This window comes from Amblyomma maculatum, chromosome 7, assembly GCF_055883805.1.
Source record: "Amblyomma maculatum isolate TAMU_Amacu chromosome 7, ASM5588380v1, whole genome shotgun sequence".
Classification (NCBI taxonomy): domain Eukaryota; kingdom Metazoa; phylum Arthropoda; class Arachnida; order Ixodida; family Ixodidae; genus Amblyomma; species Amblyomma maculatum.
Window position 1 is genome coordinate 117,448,762 of NC_139350.1, and position 11,002 is coordinate 117,459,763.

Genomic DNA, 11,002 nt, shown 5'->3' on the forward strand with positions numbered 1-11,002 from the left:
CCGTGAATGTATGACTAGCAAACGCCAATGGGCAAAGCTTTCCTTGATGTTCCTGAAGCAATACCGCACCAATTCCGTACTCACTTGCATCGGTTTGTACTGTGAATGGCCGGTTAAGGTCTGGAAGCCGCAGGCGTGCAGTATCCGCGATGGCTGCAGACAGTGAACGGAATGATCCCTGCTCGGCTTCTGTCCATGACCAGCGGGCACCCTTCCGGAGGAGCTGATGGAGGGGTCGAGCCGGGTCAGCGCAGTTGGGGATGAAGTGGCGGTAGAATCCCACCATGCCCAAGAAACGCTGGAGGCTCTTTATGTTGTTTGGTGGTGGGAGCTGCAGAATGGCCTGAAGCTTCTCTTCATCTGGGCGAACTCTGCCCTCTTCCTCAATGAAACCGAGAAGGTTGATTGTCCCAGGCAGCACACCAACATCGCACCAACCCCGGCCCAACGTCCATAAAAATTAGTACCAACATTGGCGTAACACTGGTTTTTGAGAAATTAATACATTTTTATATATTTGTCCGGCTTATATGCCAACATAGCACCTGTCTTGGCACTGCCAACATAGGCTATCAGCTGGCCGTGCCCCTAGTGTCACGTATTGGCATGTCACTAGTATTTATTGGCACATGTGACATTGGCAACAAACCGGCCGTGCTGCTAGTATCACATATTGGTTTTTACTGGCATGCAACAAGTATTCATCAGCACACGTGGCATTGGCACTGACACTGTTAAGCCACCTTTAGCCATGCAGTTATTTCACCCTTGCCCTTACTGCTGCCATTTGCCTAACTGTCACTCTGACAATTGTAGTTTTCTTATGCAGTCATTTCCCAATACCACCTTGCATGTCATCTCCCTAAGGAGCCATAAAAACCATGTAATTAAATGAGGCAACCAAAATATTTTCCGAAAACATTTTATTGAGAGCTCATATACATGTACATGGCACAAGGACATCAGAGGGCCAAAATGCAGTGCAGGAGGCATTGGGTACAGGGTTAATATGGGAGAGGCTAGTAGGTGTAATTGGAAACAGTGCACTAAGCAGCACTTGACCATGTAGTGCAGGCAGAGGTGAAGGAGTGCAGTGTGCATTTCTCATGATGGAAGGGGCTGGACATGTTGAGCAGGGTTGATGTACTATAGCCTTCTAGTGCGAGAGGTGTTGCAGGAATAGGAGGCTGAGCATGGGTGCATTGCAGGGCAGTGTCCACCATGGATGGAAAATGGCAGTGGACTATGTTGAGCATGATAGTTGGCAGTGAAGGGTCAATGGATCAAGTGCTGAGGTTGAGGGGGCGCAGGAAGCACATGGCCCAGGTAGTAAGCTGGGCACCCCGCAGAAAACAACCATTCAGGAACAGTTTGTTGAGCAGATTGGCCCGTGGGTCTTACAAATGACATCTGCACAGAAGACAAGCATATATCACCATAAGATCTAAACTCACCTTCTCAACACTTATCCAAACACATATTTGATGTCTGGGTGCTCTGTACGATTGAGTACAAAATACTGAACCCCGCTATAGTAAAACCTCTGATATAGTAAAGTGAAACTGAAGTCCCAGTTCATCTTCCATAGGCAACTGTACATTTTCCCCCTTTATAGTAAAGATGTTTTTGGTAAAAATCGGTTAAAGTGCTTCTGGCCATGGCGACAACTCCCGCGCACTACCTAGAGTCGCGAGGCCAAGACTTTTTGTATTTAAAAACAGAAAAATAACCCCGAGTGTTCGTTTAGGTGGCTTTACCACTAGCCGTAGCAGCAGTCAGAAGAAGCCTACTTTACAAAAGCCTTGGAGTCGTGAGGGAAAGCGCGCAGCGCGAAGAAGAAAAAAGTAAAGCTGTCTACAAACATAGCAAGGAGGCGGCGTGTTCCATTCAGAAAGTAAAGGAGTAAAAGTGCAGCAAGAAATAGGGAAGGGAAAGAAATGGGTCAACATTCACTGCAATGTGCAGTACAAATCATGAGGCAGTGGTGGCAGAAAGTGGAGGTGCAGCGAGTAAGGTCTTAGAGCACTTGAGTGCCATGCGAATTTACCATTTATTGTCTTTTAGAAGAAAGAAAGAGCAAAAAGAGACACCATTTTCATGCAAGGCTTTAGTTTTTACTTGAAATCGAACTTGGTTGCATTCGTAATCACGTCTTCATGCTTCAGAGGTACTTCCACAAGATGTAGAGAAATTTTATAATGAAAAAATCACACAGAGATTATAAATTTTTTTTTTCATTAAGCAACAAGACGTGTTCAGTAAGTGCCTATTTAACTATTAGACAGCACTTTCAGGACCATGTTATCACAGACCACTGATAGAGTAAAGACCATGATATAGTAAATATTTTCGCTGGCCTCAGTGGCTTTACTATAAAGGGGTTCTACTGTATATATTGAAGGCCTATTGTCAGACATTCTTCTTTTAGAGCACTTTGCGACAGGTTTCTGGGCCTGCAAGGGCGTGCAGCATCTTATGACATAGGGATGATAAACATATATGCAAAATATTATCCATTCCAGATACAAAAGAAATATATTTGGAAGAAAAAACCTGCTTCCGGCAAACCGATAACTTCAGGTCGATGCTTAGTGGTCATATAAAATTACAGTTCCTGAAAATACCACGGTTCAGGCTCCAGAACTTTCAATTTAAAAAAAATTCTTAAACATTCCTGCAATAGACAATATGGATTGCTAAGCATGCAAAACTGGATGATATTAAAGAACACATTAAAGAATATTTTTCTGCAGTGCAATAGTTACAGGCACGCATACATTACTGCGGCCAGAATAAAGAAATAATTGCCCTGACAGAATCAATCAAGCTATCTTCAATCAGCTAACTGAGGAAGATGTGTACATCACAGATATTCTCAAGGCTGTGTACGCAATAATATTCTCAAGATAACCGTACCGTTTCAAGATCCAGCTTTTTAGTTTTCACAGCTTCATTGCTTGCTGCATTCTACTATAAACAATTGCCTTACTTGTAATGTACCAAGGAATAGTTTTCATACAGTGCTCATTTTAAATTAAGACACCAGAACAACATGCATACAAACAAGAAAAGAAGAACGGAACAGAGCGCCATTCACAACTGATTTATTGTGCAGAATAAAGTACATATATATCTCACTGCCAGCATATGCGCAAGGAACCCATTCAGCATCATGTAGTTTAAGATAAGATATGTTCAAGAAGCCCATGCCTCATACCACAGCCTCATTCTCTGAGAAAGCATTTCTTGAACACAGCTGATCTTAAACTACATGATGCTGAATGTGATGTAGCTGAATGTGTTCCTTGCGCATGTGCCGGCAGTGAGATATATATGTACTTTGTTCTGCACAATAAATCAGTTGTGAGTGGAACTCTGTCCCGTTCTTTTCTTGTGTGCGTGCATTGTTTTGACGCCTTCAGTTTATAATAAATAAACACGAGCAAGCCCAACAACAAGTTCTAGTAATCATACAGTGCATGCTTGTTCAGATAAAATTATTACAGTCAGCCTGCAATGAGCAATTGAACAAGTACTAGAAATTTACTTTGCATATAGGCAGGAAATGTTATGCTAGATCTGAGTACAATGATGTCGTACTTCCTTATCAACTAGCAGCCTACCAGGTATGCATTTTCTCTCATCACAGCTAATCATATGGCCATACCATCGGCAACCTTCCACGTGCAAGATTATGTTAAGTTAGGCATACATGGGTGATTTTGTGTCCAGGTACCAGATGTGGTGCTCGGGGATTTGATTTCTTCAAACCAATTCATAGTAGTTGTTGGTATAGAGAAAAGTAATCTGCCTGAATATCTGAGGCCAAATATTATCTTCATTGCTTAAGCACACCTTAAAATACAATGCTTGATGTGACTATGGGATTATTAAAATACGATACATCTAGCATGGCAGTGATTTTTCACTTTCACCCTATCCCAAGTTCCTTGAAAAACCAGTTTAATCCTTAGCTGAAAAGTTGTTTCGCACACATTTTATATTTCAGTATCTATAAAATGTTGCTATTTTGTGAATATATTTCAAAATCAAATTTTATTAACAGCCTCACAAATTATTTTTTTTTCAAAAATGGACAATATTTTGTACTCAAATTAAAAATAAGATTGTGTCTGGAGAAATAGTATTGTTTGCAGAACAAAACAGCACATACGCAAAAAGCACCAATATCGCTCAAATTTAATGTGCAATACACGAACTGAGAGTTCACCTAAAATTACAAGTACAATAGTGCTGTGTACATGGACTCGACATCACCGGGTTGAATCAGCGTTGAGTAAGCAAGGTCATCATTCTCGACCCGGCTGATGTCTACATGAACTCGCTTTCTAGTGAGTAAGTATCGTAGCAGAGCGCAGCATCGAGATTCGAAGTTATTGTGCAAGTTCTTACTCGTATTTGATCCCATTGCCTTTAACTATCGAGAGCTTCGATTATTTTTTATCGTTGATGAGCGCTAAAAAGCATTCATTTCGAGTAACGCTCGTCGCGGCTCCAAAGGCTTTTTCATATCCCAGAGTTCCCCATAACTAGACTCCCTGACTGGACAGCGTCTACATGCCTTTAGATAAGCGGGTCAAGCGAATTAACCTACCCCCTGCAAGCGAGTTAACGCGACGCGCTCCGCCGCCTTTTTTACTCGACCCGACTGTGTATATGCATGAACCCCACAACTGATTTTTCACTCGACAGACGTACTCGACCCAATTCGGCCAAGTTCATGTATACAGGGGTGGAACGCACGTGTAACAAGTAGCAATGCTGCTAAGAATCCAATCTGCTTTCTTCTGGCTCCCCATCCAGTTTTCTAAAAAAATATCTTGTCTGACAAGAGAGGATATTTGGAGTTAAGCATCTAAGCAACACAAGATCCATATGCTTGCTCTAACGCATGACTCCTCAGTGCACTTACAGTTGTAATTTGCTTGGTCATGTGGCAGTTCACTAAACCGTCTGACAAGACATGACAATAAAAAAAAAATCGGGGGATCATTTCTACTTTTATTAAGACATGCAAAAGCTTTTTTGTTGTTGACATAGCATTCAGAGACCGCGGGAGTTTGGCAGTTTTATACGTCTTATTTCGTTTGGCAGTTGCAAGGGGATGCAGAAAAAGAAATATGAGTAGGGAATATAAGGGGTGACAACATCCCGAAATGAAACCAATGGACCAATGATACACACTGCGTATCTTAAATGGCGTCACTGGTAACATAAAACACAGAAAATCATCCTTGAGTATGACAAATTTGAAGCCCAGGAGGTGAATTGGTGGTGGGCAGGTAGCTGGAAAAGGGCAGTCCCCCTGAGAGGTAGGTGGCAAGATCACTGCCACCCATTATGGGGAAAGCCCTGGCAAGTATGCAGGCAAAGGTGCACATATATAAGAGCAATAAATGCACAAGGAATGCACGCCTGAATGAGCAGCTGCACTAATAATTTCCTTTTGTCTTGCAGCCCACCCCTCCTGCACTGTAAGCAAGTCTGCTCTGTTTTCCAAACGCAGAAGCATATGCAAAAACAAACAGAATGTTCTCTAAAATTTACAAAATTTGAACGAGTATTGCATGATGATCTCCTTACTGCAAATGTCTTGCTCTAGGGTTAAAGAATAAATTCATTGCAGCTGTAAATAAAGCGAGTTGGGACATAATGGTGAAGCTCAATAGCTTGGGGAGAGAATTATTTATAATTGTCGCTTTGAGCAAAGTAAATAGCCTGGTTTAGTCAAAGTAATATTACATCTACATGGCTGAAGCCAGGGTAGGCAACCAGAAATGTACAAGCAGTCAGTAACTGCATGTCTGTATGAACAAATACATACAGTGCAGGCAGCAGTAATGAAGGGAGAGTGGAAGGCAGATCGCCTGAAAAATACTGAATGGCTTTCTTCTCTGCAACCTCAATACAGGCTTCCTGCGAATTCTTGTAATGCAAGCATAATCAAGTATGCTAAATATTCCATCACTTAAAGCACCTGCACTCCCGTGATACGCAAATGACAACTACTTCGTCAGTTCAACAAGTTATGTCTGTTATTGTGCTATTAAACCACAGGTTCACTCAATCATGCCTCAACTTGAAATAGTCACATACTGTTGAAATAAAGCAACGAAATATAGCACCAGCTATTAAAGCACTGCCAAACGGACACAACGGATAACATTTTCTGCATACTGGTGGGCAAGACTTCTGAACAAGTAAGCCTTGAACTAAAAAGCCAGAAAAAGTAATATAGCATGCAATCATATAGCAAAACGCCAGCAGAGCATTTAAAGCCTTTATAAATGCAAAACAAAGGCAATGTGTCATACCTACCGAGGCAATGTTTCCTTACACACAGCATGTTTCATGGCAAGGCTCCCACAGTTGTTGACAGGTTTGCAGCACCAAAATGTTGATGATGTTGTCTGCCTCACATTCAGGCAGCACCTCTTTGATGGCAGATGATTGCTTGTGCAAAAGCAGTGCGATGATACAAGTGGAGCAGCTGGACTGCGGGCGTTATAGAGCAAAGAGCCCTAAATGCAAGGAAAGAAAGTCTCCATTAAATCGATGCCTCTAAATCATGATAACAGCATACCACGGCTCTTCTCTGTTTAGTTAATCTGTAATTTCAATTGAAAGCTGTCTCAAAAAATGGACCAATTGCAACTCTATGTTACACATGGTATAACATAGCTGCGCCAGGGTAGTGGGGCGGTCAGTTAGCATAACGACCGGAAAATGCGCACTGATGTTTCATGCAGTCTTGATGCTGGAGCAAAGTGTCAAGGTGCGAAGAACAAAATTAAAAGCACGCACGGGCGCCAAACGTGTGCTACACAACCGACGCGACTAGAGGTGTGCACGGGCATAAATTTTGAGCCCGACCCGGGCCTCAGGCTACAAACCCGAACCCGGCCTGGAACTGAAATTGCCTGAGCCCACCCAGCGCTCACACTGGAGGCTCCGGCCCTGCTGGACATGCTATAACAGACCAGTTGCAAAACCTACAAGTCGGCTTTCCTGTGAGGCAGGAATTCGTGCACAGTGGCGACAGAACCTGATTCAGGAATAATAGTTAGGTGCAGTACATGCATCTACCACAGTCCACGCTGCTTGGGATGCAGTTCCCCACGCACAGGCCATTGTCAGAGAAAGGTTTCGGGCATTCTTAACACTGGAATAAAGGGGGGAGCACTGCCACCCTAGGGTGAAGAAAGAAAATTTAGAAAAGGGACACTAACCGGAGAGGGTAATAGTGGGGCGACAATGCGCACGCGAATAATACTGTGAGGAATGGGCAAGATGTACGGGAATTACACTACCGGTCAGGCGATGTGCTAGCACTGTACCCAACTATTACCCCAAAGTCTATGCCGCCATTGTGCAGGAATGTCTGCCGCACCGGGAAGCTGACGTGTAGGTTTTGCAACTGATCTATTGCAGCTGAAGCAACGATACAGAAAGAAAAAAATAGGCGACAATCCCTGGCGATGCATCGGGCGACGACGACGACAATGCCTGTCGCTGCCGCTGGTGCACATCGCACAGAGCGAAGGACCTCAGCGACAGAAACGCGTTTTCAGCCTTGCTTTGTTAGCGCCGCCTCTTCGTTTGGTAAATGAGCACAGTTGCGCTATATCCAGCTTCTTGCACTGAACAGCAGCACTGATGAAATTTCTTGAAAAGCGTCGAGCCCCCCCCCCCCCCCCAAAAAAAAAAAGGTCCCAGCGCAGCGGCGTGCTACTATACTGCGATGCAGACATGATTGAAAGCAGTGGCGTTTTTTTGCAACTTTCGAAAATTAGCAATATCTAGCCACACTAGCCTTTTTTTGTTTTGCAATACTACCCTACCAAGCTTTTACTAAACCGTCTCGATGCGCTCACATATGCACGGATTAGACGAAATGAGCGTCTGCAGGATTTTCGCTCATACCGGACTAGGGAAACAAACTTTGCATGCAAAAAAAAATACAAAAAAAAGCAACGAAGGTGAGTACCCGAAAGATTTGCGATTAGCTGCCTCGCGAGCTGGTTCCAGCATCATGAGCGATTTTCTAAAAACCCAGAACCTGGGCGACAGCGCCGAGTGGCAATGCTTTAGCGGTCCTCAGCGCACTGCGCATCGTGCTGCCGCGCGACTCATTCGGTTAGCGTTTTATCGCACCAGACACGAGAAAATATGTTTTTGCCCAGACTCCGCCGACTCTGCCCGAGGTCACCCGAGCGGCCGAGCCACGCGACGGCTATACGCCGTACCAGCCACTGTAACGCCGTGAATATCCGAAGTTGACTATTAGGGCTACGATGCCACGCAGTTGTTTACTTTAGGAAATTAGTACTCTGTAAAACAGTAACGGTTTAACTAGAAATAAGCTGCAAAATGATCGGGATCAAGTCGCGCACACTTGAGAACCACTTATGAAAAGTTAACAACGTAAGAAATATGCTAAAAGAAGACAAATCTCCCTAGCACATGGCTTACGCAGCCTACAGCAACAATGAAACCTAAGACAACGCTTGTAATTTAAAAAATGCTCAATCTAAGAGACTAATATTTTGCTCCAATATACACAACCGCTTTATCAAATCTGAATGAAAAAGTTTGAAAACTTACATGGAACATTTCTTCAAGAAGCATTTTCCGTGCGCGGTGCCACCGAACGTCGAGCCGAGCGAACGAGTGGCCGTTGGATAGACGAAAGAACGGAGCGCCCTCATTGAAACAAAATACAACTGTCGCCGTCATGCCGGCTAAGCGACTGTCGCGTCATCCTTCGAGATTTTTAGTAATCGCTTTTTCAGCAGCTCGATGGTCTCGGTTTTGTACCCTCCGTTTAGCAAGCGTTTCCTAGATGGCAGGACTTGAACCAGCCTTGAACGATGCGCTGCTGCTGCTGCTCATCTATGTAGGGCTGTGTGCCAGCAACGAAGCTCGTCGTCGCCCTGGAGAGGCGCCTAGCTGTTTTGTTTACAACACCCAAACCTGTTTAGGTTGTATTTTGTGAATGCTGTGTTCTACTACGAACAGTTTGCTAACCAACGAAAATGCTTTCATACAATAGTGCTCAATCGAGTGGAATATTTCAATCACCCTGAAATTAGGATTTGAAGCAAGTTTGTTGAAAATTATTGAGCTAATCATCTCAGTACCACGACTTGCCGCCTCTTTAAAAGCTAGTTGCATACGATGCTTACCTTTTTTCTCATATATCCGCACCGTCAGCATCATTCAATCTGCTAGATTAGTCGTTAGTTGGCCCGATTCATTAGGCGCTTGTTTCTTTCTCACAGTTTAGTTTCTTGCGTATATTTTATTGGCCAAGAAAATGCGGTAAAAGCACATTTCTCTACGCAACCTGTTATGAGAGCCCGGAAATGTTTGAAAGAAGTCTCCAGTCTGTTAGCGTTCGTCTTTTTATTACTGCGCAATTCCTCTCCCTGGGCGGCGGCCGCCCCTTGGACCGTGAGCGGTGCGTCGACCCGACCACCGCTTTGGCGCACCTGCGTGGATTTCGACGCGCGCATGCAACCTCGGACCTTGCTCGCATCGTATGCGGTGAGAGAGTGCGATCCGGGGAACGACAGAAGCGCAAAGTGCGCGAGGACGGTATTGAGCGGTGCGTGAGCAGCAGGCGCTGGAAAACTGTGCGAACGAGCGTGTGCGAAACAAAGATGTGTCATTGTAATCCAGTTGTTAATATACCCAGTTTACCTTTTCGTATTTTATTTCTGTTCCCAGTCTTTTCTTTCACATTTTTTTTCGTTCTAATGCTAACAAGTCAGTGTACATGTGGATATCTTCTCTCCATACACAATATTAGTAAAAAAAAAAAAAAAAAAACTACCTTCCCCGCGCACGCCTGTAACTGTTCCGCCACGGAGGTAGTTAGAAAATAAATAAGCTTTGATACCGAATTAAGCTTAATTGTAAAACAACGACTGCTTTATTTACTTTTTGAACTCTACAGTTATTCCTTCTTTCCATATGTAGCGCAACCATTTTATTGCAGTGAACTACGACGGAATCGCGAAATTGTGGGTATGAATGAAAGCGGAGAAACGTTACAGACTTCTTTTTTTCGCACTTGTGCGAAAAAAAGAATACATAAACCAGAAATTCTAAAATTATGCTATCCATGCAGTTGGCATGGCGTCGAATCAAATGTTGTTCTGCTGAGCTGCCGCTCTTATATACTGGCCGCTACACGAAGCTATTTTGCGTTCCTATGAAATTCAGTGTGACAAAGCACCACGCGGATATATTTCGCGTTTCAAATTCTTGTGAAATGTGGAAGCCGGCCCGCCGCCGTGCCGCGGGCGACTCTAGCTGGCTCTGCGATCATTTTTGCCCCTGCAGTGATTTAAATATTCGCGGCTTGTTTAGCAAATAGCTGGCGTACTCGTTTGCCGAATGAGTGTTTCAAGATAATCATAGAGCATTTACTAGTACCGTATGTGTGCGATATTCCATCTGCGATTAATGCGCCATGGTCATTGCAGTCGTACTTTTGATTATACACGTATGGAATGGTCTACTCTTGCAAAGCCCAAGACGTAAGTTACGCTAGCTCTACGTATGTCAAATAGGTATATGAAAGAAATGGAGCCTTAAAGTATAGCGGCTGACGCATTGCGTCGTAAATTCCCGCCCGGGCGGCGGCCGTGTGCACCTTGAACCACACGTGGAGCGTCAGGGCCTGCGTCTTGGATTGCATCGCGCATCCTGTAACCCGACAGCCCCACCTGCAGAGCGCATCCACTCGGTCAAGTCGGCGCCGCTGTTGCTGGCGCCGTACTCCATGTTTTTCTTCCTTTGTTTGTAATGTTTTCAATGCACCTAGCAAGCAGCGAACAGAGCGTCCATATATCGGCGTGAGTGAGTGCCATCACTGAACTGGAACAGAAGTGCGCGGTGTGTCGTCAACAAGAGCGGATGCTTGAGAAAAAACAAATGTGCGAACGAGTGCGATGAAGAAAAGTGAAACTGTAAC